Genomic DNA, 13,315 nt, shown 5'->3' with positions numbered 1-13,315 from the left:
AGACAAACGTGAACATAGGGAATCCAGGAAGCAGGCTGCGTGCTGAATGACAACTGTGAGTTCACCAGAACCAAGATAAAATTCATCTAGCACCATGGTATTATGGTTAATCCACAGAAAATAAGGCCTTACTAAATTCTCTCAATTGATGTGCATCTCTGTTATTCAATGTTTTCTGGGGATGGTAAAGCAGGTGGGTAAGTTTATCCCTAACTTGGCCACACTCATGGAACGCTCAAGAGGCCTCCTGTAGAAGAGTCAATAGTCACTGGGGGCACTGAGCAAACGGAAAGCTTTTCAATCCACTAATGTTCGCCTAGTTTCCTCAGATGTCTTGCTGCATCACAACCCCAAGTTACCTACGGTTGTTCCTGTAGATAATTCTTCTATGGGCCTCAGTAGTGTTCTCATCCAGCTGCAAAGAAATGGTGATTAAAAAAATCCTGCCTATTTTCTTATGAGACCCCTGCTGGAAACTGAGAAAAGGCATGCTACTATTGAGAAAGAAGCACTGGCGGTTACTTGGCTACTGAGTGCTTTTCTGATTACCTGATAGGGCTTCCCTTCCAGCTGCAAAAAGACCACAAACCCCCTATAACACTCCTCAATTCCATGGGAATTTCACCTCTGGTTGATATAGTACCAATGTACAGCTATGTCCCAGGCAAGTCACAATCCATGGCTGATGTTCTTCCCGGACCTCCCAGTCGACTTCTACATTGGGGTCAAGCATTGAAGCATTTTCATCCACTGGTCATGAGCTTCCTGTCTATATCTGCCACGATGCTCCAGATTGCTCAATGTACCCAAATAGAGGATGTTGAATGCATTGAAGTGTGGGAGTTCTATCTCCAGGAGTGGTCTGAATGCAATCTTGCTGATAGTATTTGCAGATAAGACAATCAGCAACATGCCCTTTTGACCACTGTGGACTACCTCTTATTTTATGACCATCATTTGGTCATTCCGTGTGACATGTGAAAAGATATTCTTCACAGTCTCCACGAACGTCATCTCAGCATCACTAAATGCGAAGCAACAGCCCTATCGTCAGTGTGGTGGCCGGGTATCCCACAAGCCATCTAGAATTTGTCTTATCCTGCACTCTTACCCCATTCACACTTGGATGCCAATAGTTTTCCTCATCACCCATGACAGGGCGGCACGGTAGCACAGTGGTTAGCACTGCTGCTTCATAGCACCAGGGTTCGATTCCTGGCTTGGGTCACTGTCTGTGTGGAGTTTGCACGTTCTTCCCATGTCTGCATGGGTTTCCTTTGGGTGCTCCGGTTTCTCCCACATTCTGAAAGACATGCTGGTTACACATGTCACAGTGTGGTACCCGAACAGGTGCCAGACTGTGGCAACTAGGGGAATTTCACAGTAACTTCATTGCAGCGTTAATGAAAGCCTTACTTGTTTAACTTTTAAAAAATTAGGCCTCAACCTCTTTGACTTCCATGGCAAGACGTACCATGTAGTTATTACTATTCCTGGTGGTTAGAGATAATCAAGCTTCATGCAACTACAGTGGAGTTCATTATCAAAGTGCTACACATCATCTTTTATACCCATGCACTCCGTAATGAAATTATTTCATAAAACAGGCCTAATTTGCTAACAGCCATTTTCAGCAGTTTACCATTACTCTCATGCCACAGGCTCTCCTCTCCACCCACAAGCCAACAGGGAGGCTGAGCGAGTCCGCACTAGTAAGCGCCTGTTGTCTAAAAATTCACTTTGGCTGTCAGCTTTCATGTAATTTTGGGCTACTCCTGTGGTCAACAGATTCTCTCCGGCTGAACTCCTTGTGGACCGTAACACAGTGGGAAAGGTGTTGAAACTTTGGGAGAAACAATGCCAGTGGTGCAATACCAGACACAGAGCAAATGTTTTGCCACCTTTGATGCCAAGACAGCAAGTCTGAATTGGGGACAAAAATCCAAAGGCCTTATTCTCGCTAGTGCAGAGCATCCCTGTTCGTACTTGGTGGAGAAAGAGACAGCAATGTAAATAGAGTAAGAACAAAAGATCACGTGCATAATTAAAGAGATTGTTTCATCTTGTTGTACTTTTCAGGATGTGAGGATAAAAAGGTTAACAGAATGGATAAGCTAATCCAGAGTTTCCCAAAAATTCCCAAACTGGATTGCATGGTAGATCCAGTATTTGAAAAAATGCTGTCCTTCCAGTTCGTCCAATTGGAGGCAGTTTTCACACTGCAAAGACTGAATGGTTCACCTATCAGAAGCCAATTAGTAGTCATAGAATCTTAGAATCCTAGGGTGCAGAAAGAGGCCATTTGGCCCATCGACTCTGCACTGACCACAATCCCACGCAGACCCCATCCCCATAATCCCATGCATTTTACCCTAGCTAGTCCCTCCCCGTCCCCCAACACTAAGGGGCAACTTAACATAGCCAATCCATCTAACTTGTACATCTTTGGACTGTGGGAGGAAACTGGAACATCTGGAGGAAACCCATGCAAATACGAGAAGAATGTGCAAACTCCACACAGATGGTGACCCAAGCCAAGAATCAAACCCAGGTCCCTGGCACTGTGAGGCAGCAGTGCTAACCACTGTGCCAGCATGTCCAATGTACTGAGAAAGCAGCCTTTGTTTGGACAAGCTGGAAATACCAGCAAAGTCAGTTTAAACTCACAGGCAAGGTCAAGAGCGAAGGAGACTGGACAGTGGAACAAGGTAGGTCACAGCCACAGAGGCAAGAGCCTGGGGCTGGGTGAGCCAGGGTGAGGTTGGAGAGAGGCTAAGAGCGGCTGGAGCCAGAAGGCTTTAAGAGGCCAACTCAGAGGAAGTGAGAGAAATGTGTGGGTGTTTGAGAGAGGTTTGTGCACATGGTGATTCTATGTATGTATGGATGTTTGAAATGAGAATCCAGCTCTCCAACAGCACTCCCAGGATTAATTAAATGTGTCAGGAAAAGATCAGCATCACTCCTCCCATTAAAAATGGCAAAAAAGACTAAGCATTACTTGTTGAATAAGAGAACTCTTGAAATATAATAAATGTATACATATAATTGAAAAACTTTCTATAACTTAGGTTTTTGTTTGTGCCCACTGCTAAAAATCAACCTTTATTGTGGTTGAACTCTTCATCACATTAAGAATGTTTCTTGGTGATCAAAAGGGTTCCATGGCTGGAAAGGTTTGAGAAACCCAGTGCTAATCTATGGGGCAGATTATGATATTGCACTGACTTCAGACAGTGATACTCTAGCCACTGTAAGGAACCATGGGCGGCCCAGAGGAACAATGTGCCTTCCCAATAGCTCACTGTGTACATATTGTAAATGTTGTATGTAGTTTCAAGTAGATACCCTGATATGCCTGTTGCCCTTCCTTGCTGCACCTTCTGCAATAGATATGTTGGATAGAATGTGGTGGTAGAGGTTAAAGTTCCACCTACTGAGGACTGAAGTGATGATGAAAATTCAAGTTGTCACTGGGGATATTGTCTGTGCAACATCAATTTAGGGAATGAGAATGTTTACTTGTGTGGCTAAGAAGTAAACGGATGGGAATTATAAAGCACCGAGTTTGTTAATAATTGGGAAGAAGCCAAAGGACAACTTGCAGCCCAGGGTATGGTTGGATGGGTGCTCAGGGTTTCCAGGAAGAATGGAAGACTATGCCAGTTCGTGGACAATCAAAATCTTGGAGATAAAGAAATAATCCTTGCATTTATGTCCGAAAGTGAAGGCAGAATGGCTGGAAAGAGTGTTAATGTAGGTGGTTAATCATTAATAAAAGTACTTTAGATTGCCCTTTCCTTCCAGGCATTAGGGACTGACAATGGAGAGGGTGTATTGGGAAGTATATTGAATAAGCGCAATGTGTCAGGCATGATGATTTAATTCTACATTCCCAGCTGGGAAGCACACACAGAGAGGCAGGGATCTAGAGACAGGGCAACATTATAGGCTTGATCAGTACCCTCTGAGAGTGCAGATGAGACATGTTAAACCAAGTTTCCATTTCTCAGTTGCTGAGGAGAAACACCAGTAATCAGTCAGAATTCTCCTCACCCAATACTATGTAAAAACGATTGACCATTCATCTCTTTGCTGTTCATTGGGAGCTTGGAGTGAACAAAGTAACTGCTGGTTGGCTTGCCCATAAGACTGCATTGCAAAAGCAGGAATTACTTTGAGCTGTTGATATTAAAACCATATAATAAATCCATGTATTGATACTGAAACTGCAGAAAAATACAACAAAGTAATAGTAATTTGGGTTTTGAAGAGGTCATATTCACATCGAAACTTTAACTCTGTTTGGCTCTCTCCAGATGCTGCCAGACCTACTGATTTTTGTCCAGTGCTTTGTTTTTATTTTGATATATATTATGATTTATTATTTTTTGATATTGGCTTTTTCAAATTGCCTGTGTCCTTAACCAACTGGCAGACTGCCCATTCTTATTGGGACTGAAGTTACTGTAGAATAATATGATGTAAGGGTAGGTTTCTGTTGTGTAAACGGCAGTACGTAAACAACCATTACAATAGCTGCAGAAACCAACAGTGACGTTAACAAGACAACAAATGATCGAAATCTGCTCACGCAGGTGATTTATTAGTATTTTCAAAGTCACAGAGAGAATAATCAAACCAAATCTCTTTCTCAAAAATTTCTAAGCTGTGTAGCTGAAAACAGATGACATTTCCATGTCTCAAAGACCTTTACAAATATTCACTTATTTCACAATGCAACAACAACATTAGGTAGGCAACCTTTTTTTTCACTAAGTGAGATCCCACTAGCAGGAATGAGATGAAGGACCAGTTAATCCATCTTTACTGGCTGAGGGAGGAGTGTGATTCTGGAGACTGAGAGGGTTTTGTGATATTTATCAAATGCTGCTATTGAATCTGTAACAAACAGATTGGATATTGGCAGAGACTCCCATTGAAATGATGACACTTCCATCAATGCAGCAAACTCCCATGGTTGTGTTAAGGCAAGTGGGCCTTTCGTATTAATAAGAAAATAAACCTCTACATGATCATGTGCAGAATTTTGCACATGAATTAAAAGCTACCAGCAGATTCCTCCTGTTGAAATTAAATCAACGTTCAGCTTAGCAAAGCATGACTCTGATCAATGGGTAAAAGATTCTCCAAGAACAACCTGCAATTATTGTTCAATATCCAAGGACACAAATGCAGTACATGCCACACCTGTAATGTGTAGAAAACTGACCGTGATTTAACAGACCCACCCAGAGAGGAGAACTAAAAGAGGCTAGTCCCAGTTGGTGGGACAAGGAAATATAAAATTGACTTAGAGAAGCTTTGTCTTGATATTATAGAGGGTACTTCCTAATGAGATAAAAGGCACATAATGAAAAAGATGGAGATTGTGAACTTGGAACAATAACTTCACCTGTGCCAGAGAAGTAGGATAAGAGGGCGCAGTGTTAACTTGTTTTTAATACCCTATTTATTTAAATTGACTTACCCATTAATAGTGAGGTACTTTTGTCACCGTTGTAATATAGGAATAGGAAACCAGTCAAATCTGTAAGTTCCCACAAGTAACACCAAAATAAATGATCAGATAATGGGGTATAAATTTAATGGTACTGTACACACTGTTTTAAAGACATAAAAATCATAAGCATCCACAGGTGCACGATTCATTTCTGGACATGTCTCTCTCCACATTGATTGAGGTTTTTCCAAAGGTATCACAGCCACGCGAGAACTACTTAAACTACTAATTAAAATGTTCAAAATGTGCAATTAGGGCTCTATGACGTGGGGCTGCTTCAGCCCTGCACCTCACTCATAGCAATGTAAACTTACCAAACAGCTTTTGGAAACCTTCAGCAACTTCACTTAAAAGGGATTACCCAGTATATGCAAATTATTGAATTAGAATTGTTACAGTTTATAAGTATAAGTTTTTTATTAGTGTCAAAAGTGGGCTTACCTAACACTGCAATAAAGTTACTGCAAAAATTCCTCCATTGCCACACTCCGGCACCTGTTCAGGTACACCGTAGGAGAATTTAGCATGACCAATGCACCTAACCAGCACATCTTTCAGACTGTGGGAGGAAACCAGAGCACCCGAAGGACACCATGCAGACACGGCGAGAATGTGCAAACTCCACACAGACAGTGACCCAAGCTGAGAATCAAACCAGGTTCCTGGCGCTGTGAGGCAGCAGTCCCAACCTCTGTGCAGTGCAGAAGGAAGCCATTGAGCCTATCGTGCTTGTGCCTACTTTCTGAAGAACAACATAGCTAGTCCCACTTTCTCCCTAACTATGTAAAATCTCTTTGTTCTGACGTTTAATCCATTTGCGTTTTGAAAGACACATTGAATTTGTCTCCAACAGACTCTCAGGCTGTGCATTCCAGAGTAACTATTTGCCGTGTAAGGATATTTTCTCATATTGCTTTTGGTTCTTTTGCAAATCCCTTTAAAATCTCATCCTTGACCCTTGCACCAACAGGTGCAGTTTCTCCTTTCTATTCTATCTCAATGACTTATGATCTCGAATACCTCTACCAAGTTTCCTCTCAACACCAACCATGCCCTCTGCCTCCATGTATAGATCTCCCTTTAGGTCGTTTATCCTTCTTATTACACTTCTGGCATCCTACTGTGATAACCTCAGCTTGTGCTTTCATCACGTGCAAAAAAAGGTGTATGCCAGTGACAGTCTTATGAACTGTTTATGGGACATACCTGTCATGATTAAATATTTGGCATGCAGGGTCTTAGATATGAGGTGTGGGGAAATGAGGTTTATAACAGGACTGGGTATGAGGAGTAGGAGGTATCATGAAGTGTGGTGTCATGACTGTGGAAGAGGTGTGAATAGATAGTGAGAGCATTGACCTCCACTGCCACCTTGTCCTATTTATCGTGAAGATGTTGCCTGAATGGATTTCCACCTCTTTGGAGGGAATGGGGGAAATCATGATGCACTTTTTCCTTGTCACTGGGCACTATGGTGACTGGACCACTTTTAACTTTTCAACTTCTCTTTTAGAGGACCTGATTGTCTTTAAGTGGCATCTGAGGCACCAAATTTCTAGCCATCAAAGCAGGCCACACATCCCAATTGTTGAAATGAGGTTCAAGCACAATCTCTTAGGTCAATCTGTTTTTTTCTGTGGTATTGGTAGAAAGATGAATATTCAGCCAGGAGAGCTTACCCTTCTATGAATAGTACACACAAGAGGGCAGATGAGGGCTTGGTCCTTAACATGTCAAACAAAAGATGATACCTCTAACAAGATTCTGGAGTGGCGTTCTTAAACCATTGAACTTATGTCAAGAGGGAGGTGTTAGCCACTGAGCCATAACTGACACTTGTATTATTAACAATGTTGCTCAGTATCTGCAACATGATGCCAGGGTGAGTGGCCATTCCAGGACTTCATTTTAGGAACTGGTTAGAGACTGTAATGCAGTGTTATTAGAGCTGGTATTATGGGTGGGAGAGATCAAATTTACTACATTATCCCTATCTATCTGGTAATCTTAGTCGCCTGATCTTTTAATTACTTACTTTCCCCAGATGACAGCATATTGAGGAACAACTGAACAGTAGTAACTGCAGAGACATGTGGAATTGTACAATTAATCAGTCAACTCTAACTGATTACTGACCTTTATCTCAAACTTTTTAAACAAGGAAATGACAGGAAAAAGTAGGCAGAATCTGTGGCATGGTGGTATACTGGTTAGCACTGCTGCCTCACAGTGCCAGGGACCAAGGATCAATTCCAGCCTAGGGTAATGGCGTGGAATTTGTACGTTCTTCCTGTGTCTGCATGGGTTTCTTCTGGGTGCTTCGGTTTCCTCCCACAGTCTAAAGATGTGTGGGTTAGGTTGATTTGCCATACCACGTTGCCCCTTAGTGTCAGGGAGATTAGCATGGTAAATACGTAGGGTTACAGGGATAGGGCCTGAGTGGGATTGATGTTAGTGCAAGCCCGATAGACCGAATGACCTCACTGTACATTGTAGGGATTCTATGATCTTCTATTCCAATATCTAAGAACAATGCAGTAAAATCTAGTGATGGTGCTATAGTAGCAATTAAAAACCCGGAGATACCTTCCCACTTTTTTTCCCCTTCTCTACATAGACTCTCAGATTGATTTTGACAGCTGTGTTGGCACTACAGCTCAAAACTACAGGAGTTTAATCTCATTTTGATTGACTCAGATCAAACCTTTTGAGACGTTTTGAGCCCATTATCCAGTTAAAGACTGGGGAAAGGCAAATTCTTCACCCCCAGTGGCAAATCTCCCACTCTCTGAATCACTAAACCAAAATAAATAAATTTCACCCCCTGCTGGGACAACTGGAATGTCAACATATTAGTTACAATCCAGTTCTCTCAGTTATGAAATCAGACCTTCCCCAGTACAATTGTTATCAAATACCTTTATTGTTTTGGATTTCTCTGACATGGAGCGATTATGAAATTTTCCAGTATACAGAAACATTTACTTGATTACAATAGTCACAGTGAATGTGCAAAATTCTTGATAGGAGTAAATTCTTTAAGTACTTATTTTACAATCTGTCAAACAAAATATCGGGGGAATTTCCAAGAGTTCAGTTGACTGGAAATTTTTGTTGCAAAAGATGGGACAACCTATAAGAGGTTTATTTACATCAATAGTACAAAAATAAGTTACTTACACGTTAATGCAAGAAACTGAAAAAAAATAGTCTATTCTTTAGCCATTTTGCTTCTGAAGGATTGACTCTTGGAGGCATAGTTTAGTTATTAGTTGCTACTTCAGGTAGTCATTCTTCCTGCAAATCCAGACAGGGATGGATGACTGGACAGGAATAGGACGTGATCATATAGACACCTGATAGCCAGAGTTTCAAGAGAAGTCATTGAACATCCGACAGGCCAGGAACAAAGCCCCGATATTTTACCTTCCTTATCAAGAGATAACAAGGCTAATTACATTTTTTTAAAATGGGATGTGGGCATTGCTGGCTAGGTCAGCATTTATTACCCGCCCATAGTTGCAGGTGGTGGTGAACTGCCTTTCTAAATGGCTGCAATCTGCTGGGTTTGGAAGGTACTGCCTAAGGAACATTGGTCAGTTCTTTCATCTTGTAGATGATACACAAGGCTGCCAGTGTGCGTCGGTGGTGGAGAGATTCAATGTTAGTAGAAGGGGTAACAATCAAGTGGTGTTAAGCTTCTTCAGTGCTGTTGGGGCTGCACTCATCTGGCAAGTGGAAAGTAATCCATTATACTCCTGACTTATGCTTTGTAGATAGTGGACAGGCTTTGGGGGCAGGGGGGTGTGGTGGAAACGGATTCAGGTAGTGAGTTACTCATTGCAGGATTCCTAGCTTTTGACTTGCTCTGGTAGCCACAGTATTTATATGGCTATTCCAGTTCAGTTTGTGATTAATGGTAACCTTCAGAATGTTGCTGTGTCCCAGTCTTTCTTTTGCTGACAACAGCTAAGTGAAGAGAGACAAAAAATTAACTGGGACCATCTGTTGCATTTGGATCATTGTTGCCTTCAAAACATTTTGCATTGACGGGAGAAGCTATCTTTTTTTATTGCAACTTCACATTAATAACTAAATTTTGGATACCTAGATGATGCAAGAGTGTATAGCCTACACCATCTACAGGTAGAAAGGTGATTAAAATGGCAGTCACATGGAAATACCCACAGCATCACCTATGTATTCACATATAGAGCACTAATATTTTTCTTTTGATTGGAGGTTATGTTTGTTACTAGTATGCCAGCACACTTCTCCAACATTTTTGGAACAGTTGGGATCAATCCTATGAGTAAAATGTTCCAATTATAACCTAAGACAGGTTTGAGAGGGAGGGAATGGACAGTAATGCCCCCTTCACTGGCTCACTTGTTCTTCCCCCTAAGATTTGTCAATATGAGGTCTCTCAAGCCTTGTTTTAAGACTATAAATCTGATTCTCACTTGAAGTTCTCACCTGAAAACAACCTCCTGTTGTTTTAATGCCAAAACTTAATTAAAATGTGAAAGTTGTGACTTCATGGCATCACCAGTGCCTTCAATTTATCGTTACCAGGATGTTGCCTGATATAGAGGGCATTAGCTATGAGGAGAGGTTGGAGAAACTTGGTTTTTTTCTCACTAAAATGACAGAGGTTGAAGGGCAACCTGATAGAAGTCTACAAGATTAGAAGGGGCATGGACAGAGTGGATAGTCGGAAGCTTTATCCCAGGGTGGAAGAGTCAATTACTAGGGGGCGTAGTTTTAAGGTGCAAGGGGCAAGGCTTAAAGGAGATGTACGAGGCGAGATTTTTTACACAGAGGGTGGCGGGTGCCTAGAACTCGCTGTTGGGGGAGGTAGTGGAAGCAGATACGATAATGGCTTTTAAGGGGTAGCTTGACAAATACATGAATAGGATGAGAATAGAGGGATATGGTCCCCGGTAGAGTAAGGGGTATTGTTCAGTTGGGCAGCATGGTCGGTGCAGGCTTGGAGAGCATGTGTTGTAATTTTCTTTGCTCTAATCACACCTGATGGCCCACATAGTTCCAAAGCTACCAGTGAAATGTGTCGTAGGGTAGAAGAGCAGAGGAATGACACCAAATAACTGAAACTGGTTAATTTTTGATAAGGTTCCTTAGGGATCCAGAAAAAGCAGAGTACACTTTCATGGCCCACAGGAATATTTGGGCCTTTTTGTCCCAGATTTCACCTCTGCCTCAGCTGATTGATAGAGGCTCGACAAGCACTTTTCATCTTTATCTTATGCAAGTGACCATTGCCTCGAGTCACCAGTGGCATTTGGTTTCCTTCTCAATTCCTGCTCCTCAGATGTCATTCCTGATAACTTCAGGTGAGAATCAGATTTATAGTCTTAAAATAAGGCTTGAGAGACCTCATATTGACAAATCTTAGGGGCAAGAACAAGTGGGCATTACTGTCCATTCCCTCCCTCTCAAACCTGTCTTAGGTTATAATTGGAACATTTTACTCATAGGATTGATCCCAACTGTTCCAAAAATACTGGAGAAGTGTGCTGGCATACTAGTAACAAACGTAGCCTACAATCAAAAGAAAAATATTAGTGCTCTGTATGTGAATACATCTGTACTGCTGTACATGAATACATGTGTGATTACTGTCTACCCCCACTCAGGCCCCACTCCCTTAACATTCCCAGGATGCCAGAAGGGCACTGCCATGCAGGCACTGCCCAGCCATGCCTCTAAGCACTCTAGGGCTTCAATGGCTTCCAAACCCTCCCAACAGGCCATGGCAGCTGGTCCCTGTTACTGCAGTAGTGATTGATGTCACACCGGCGACGGGGAAAGCATCTGTGAGGGCGGAAGCAACCATGCCAGACCCGATGTTCGTTTATAGATGCAAACGTTAATGGCAATGAGCTTTGTGACTCTTCTGGATGCATAGCAATTCACACCTTTAAAACGGTGCCAGGAAGATAGCAATCCAATTTGTGCTCCATGCAAATGAGATTTTTGGCCTCTCACATTATCTTCCTACTTTATCACATTGATTGACCAGCACGCCAAGCTAGTAAGATTACACCCAACATTTCCATTCCTGTGTGCTTATAAAATGAGATTTAATCTCAGCAGTTAGATTCCTGACAAAACACAACCCCCGGATCATTAATCTGTCTTTTCTCTTTACAAATACTGAGAATGCTATATACTGCATATCTTTCTGTTCGTTCAGATGTGCAAAGTTTGTGGTTTTTCTTTTTTGGACTTACATGACTGTATTATGAACTGCATCTCACTGTTAACAAAAGTGTTCTAAGCATGGACGTCACTCTTGAAAATAGATAGGAGGGACAGACGAAATTGCACTTCTGTTGTGTTTCACAATCATGGAATGTCTGAAAGCTTTTTACAGCCAACAAAGTACGTTTGAAGTATTGCAGTGTAACGTAGGAATCCTGGAAAATTTCACACAGGTAAGCTCCCACATGCAGCAATGTGATAATGATCAGTTTTTTATGATGTTAAGGGATAAATATTGGTCAGAAAACTAGGGTAACTGCTCTTCTTCAAAACAGTGAGGAGGGGCCTTTTACATCTACCTGAGGAGGCAGGCAGGGCCCAATGGTTTAATGTCTCATCTGAAAGGCTATTGCCTTAAATGCTACATGATTGTGAAGCCTGCAAATTCAATAAACTAAGCCAATCTTGACATTCTTAAAAGATTCCTCTGTCTCTTTTCCTTCTTTATTTTCTTCCAACATCAACTGCTTCAAAGTGACTGTTTCCATCTACATGACTCATCTACTTAATAATAAATTCATAAATTCACTGTACCATGATATTGCAGAGAATTCTGCTTTGGTGTATGCCATAGTTCAGTGATTGGATTCTTACTTCTGAGTCAGAAGGCTGTGGGCTCAAGTCCCACTCCAAAGACTTCACAGGATCACGGGTTCTTTACAGTGCAGAGAAAGCCACTCAGTCCATCTAGTTTGCATTGACTTTCTGAAAGAGTATTCTACCTAGTCCCAATTCCCTACTTTATCCCAGTAACCTTGCATATTCTTTCTTTTCAAATGTGTGTCCAATATTTAGAGTGAAACACTGAGGCATTAGGCAAATAAGGAGGATGTTGAAGGAGTTGGCTCTGAAGAGGATAAAGATTCAGATGAGCCACATGAGGCTGCCAATTTACATGCACAATTATAGATATGCCAGTGACAACCTTCTCATCTGATTTATTATTGTCACATGTATTGGAATAGTGAAAAGTATTGTTTTTTGCACACTATACAGACAAAATATATTGTTCGTAGCATATATAGGGGAGAAGGGAAGGATAGGATGCAGAATATAGTGCTACAGTCATAGTTGGGGTGTAGAGGAAGATCAGCTTAATAAATGGTAGGTTCATTCAAAAGTCTGACAGCAACAGGGAAGAATCTGTCCTTGAGTTGGTTGGTACATGGCCTCAGACTTTTGTATTTTCTTCCCAATGGAAGATGTTGGAAGAGAGTATGTCCTGGGTACGTGGGGTCCTTGATTATGATAGCTACTTTTCCAAGGCAGTGGGAAGTTCAATGGAGTCAATGGATGGGAGGCTGGTTTGCATGACATGCTTTCTGTGGTGCAACTATAAAAGCTGGTGAGAGTCATAGTGGACATGCCAGATTTCCTTAGCCTCCTGAGAAAATAGAGGCATTGGTGGACTTTCTTAATGTGAACCTTATAGCCACAATATTCCAGAAGGGTTAAAGTTAAAACAAATTATCAAAGTTTCTATCAGCTTTTGATGCATTGGGATGCACC

The sequence above is a fragment of the Carcharhinus amblyrhynchos genome, chromosome 6, assembly GCF_965287045.1.
Source record: "Carcharhinus amblyrhynchos chromosome 6, sCarAmb.v2.hapA, whole genome shotgun sequence".
NCBI lineage: Eukaryota > Metazoa > Chordata > Chondrichthyes > Carcharhiniformes > Carcharhinidae > Carcharhinus > Carcharhinus amblyrhynchos.
The sequence above is the reverse complement of the archived record's forward strand: the minus strand, read 5'-3'. Positions refer to the sequence as shown.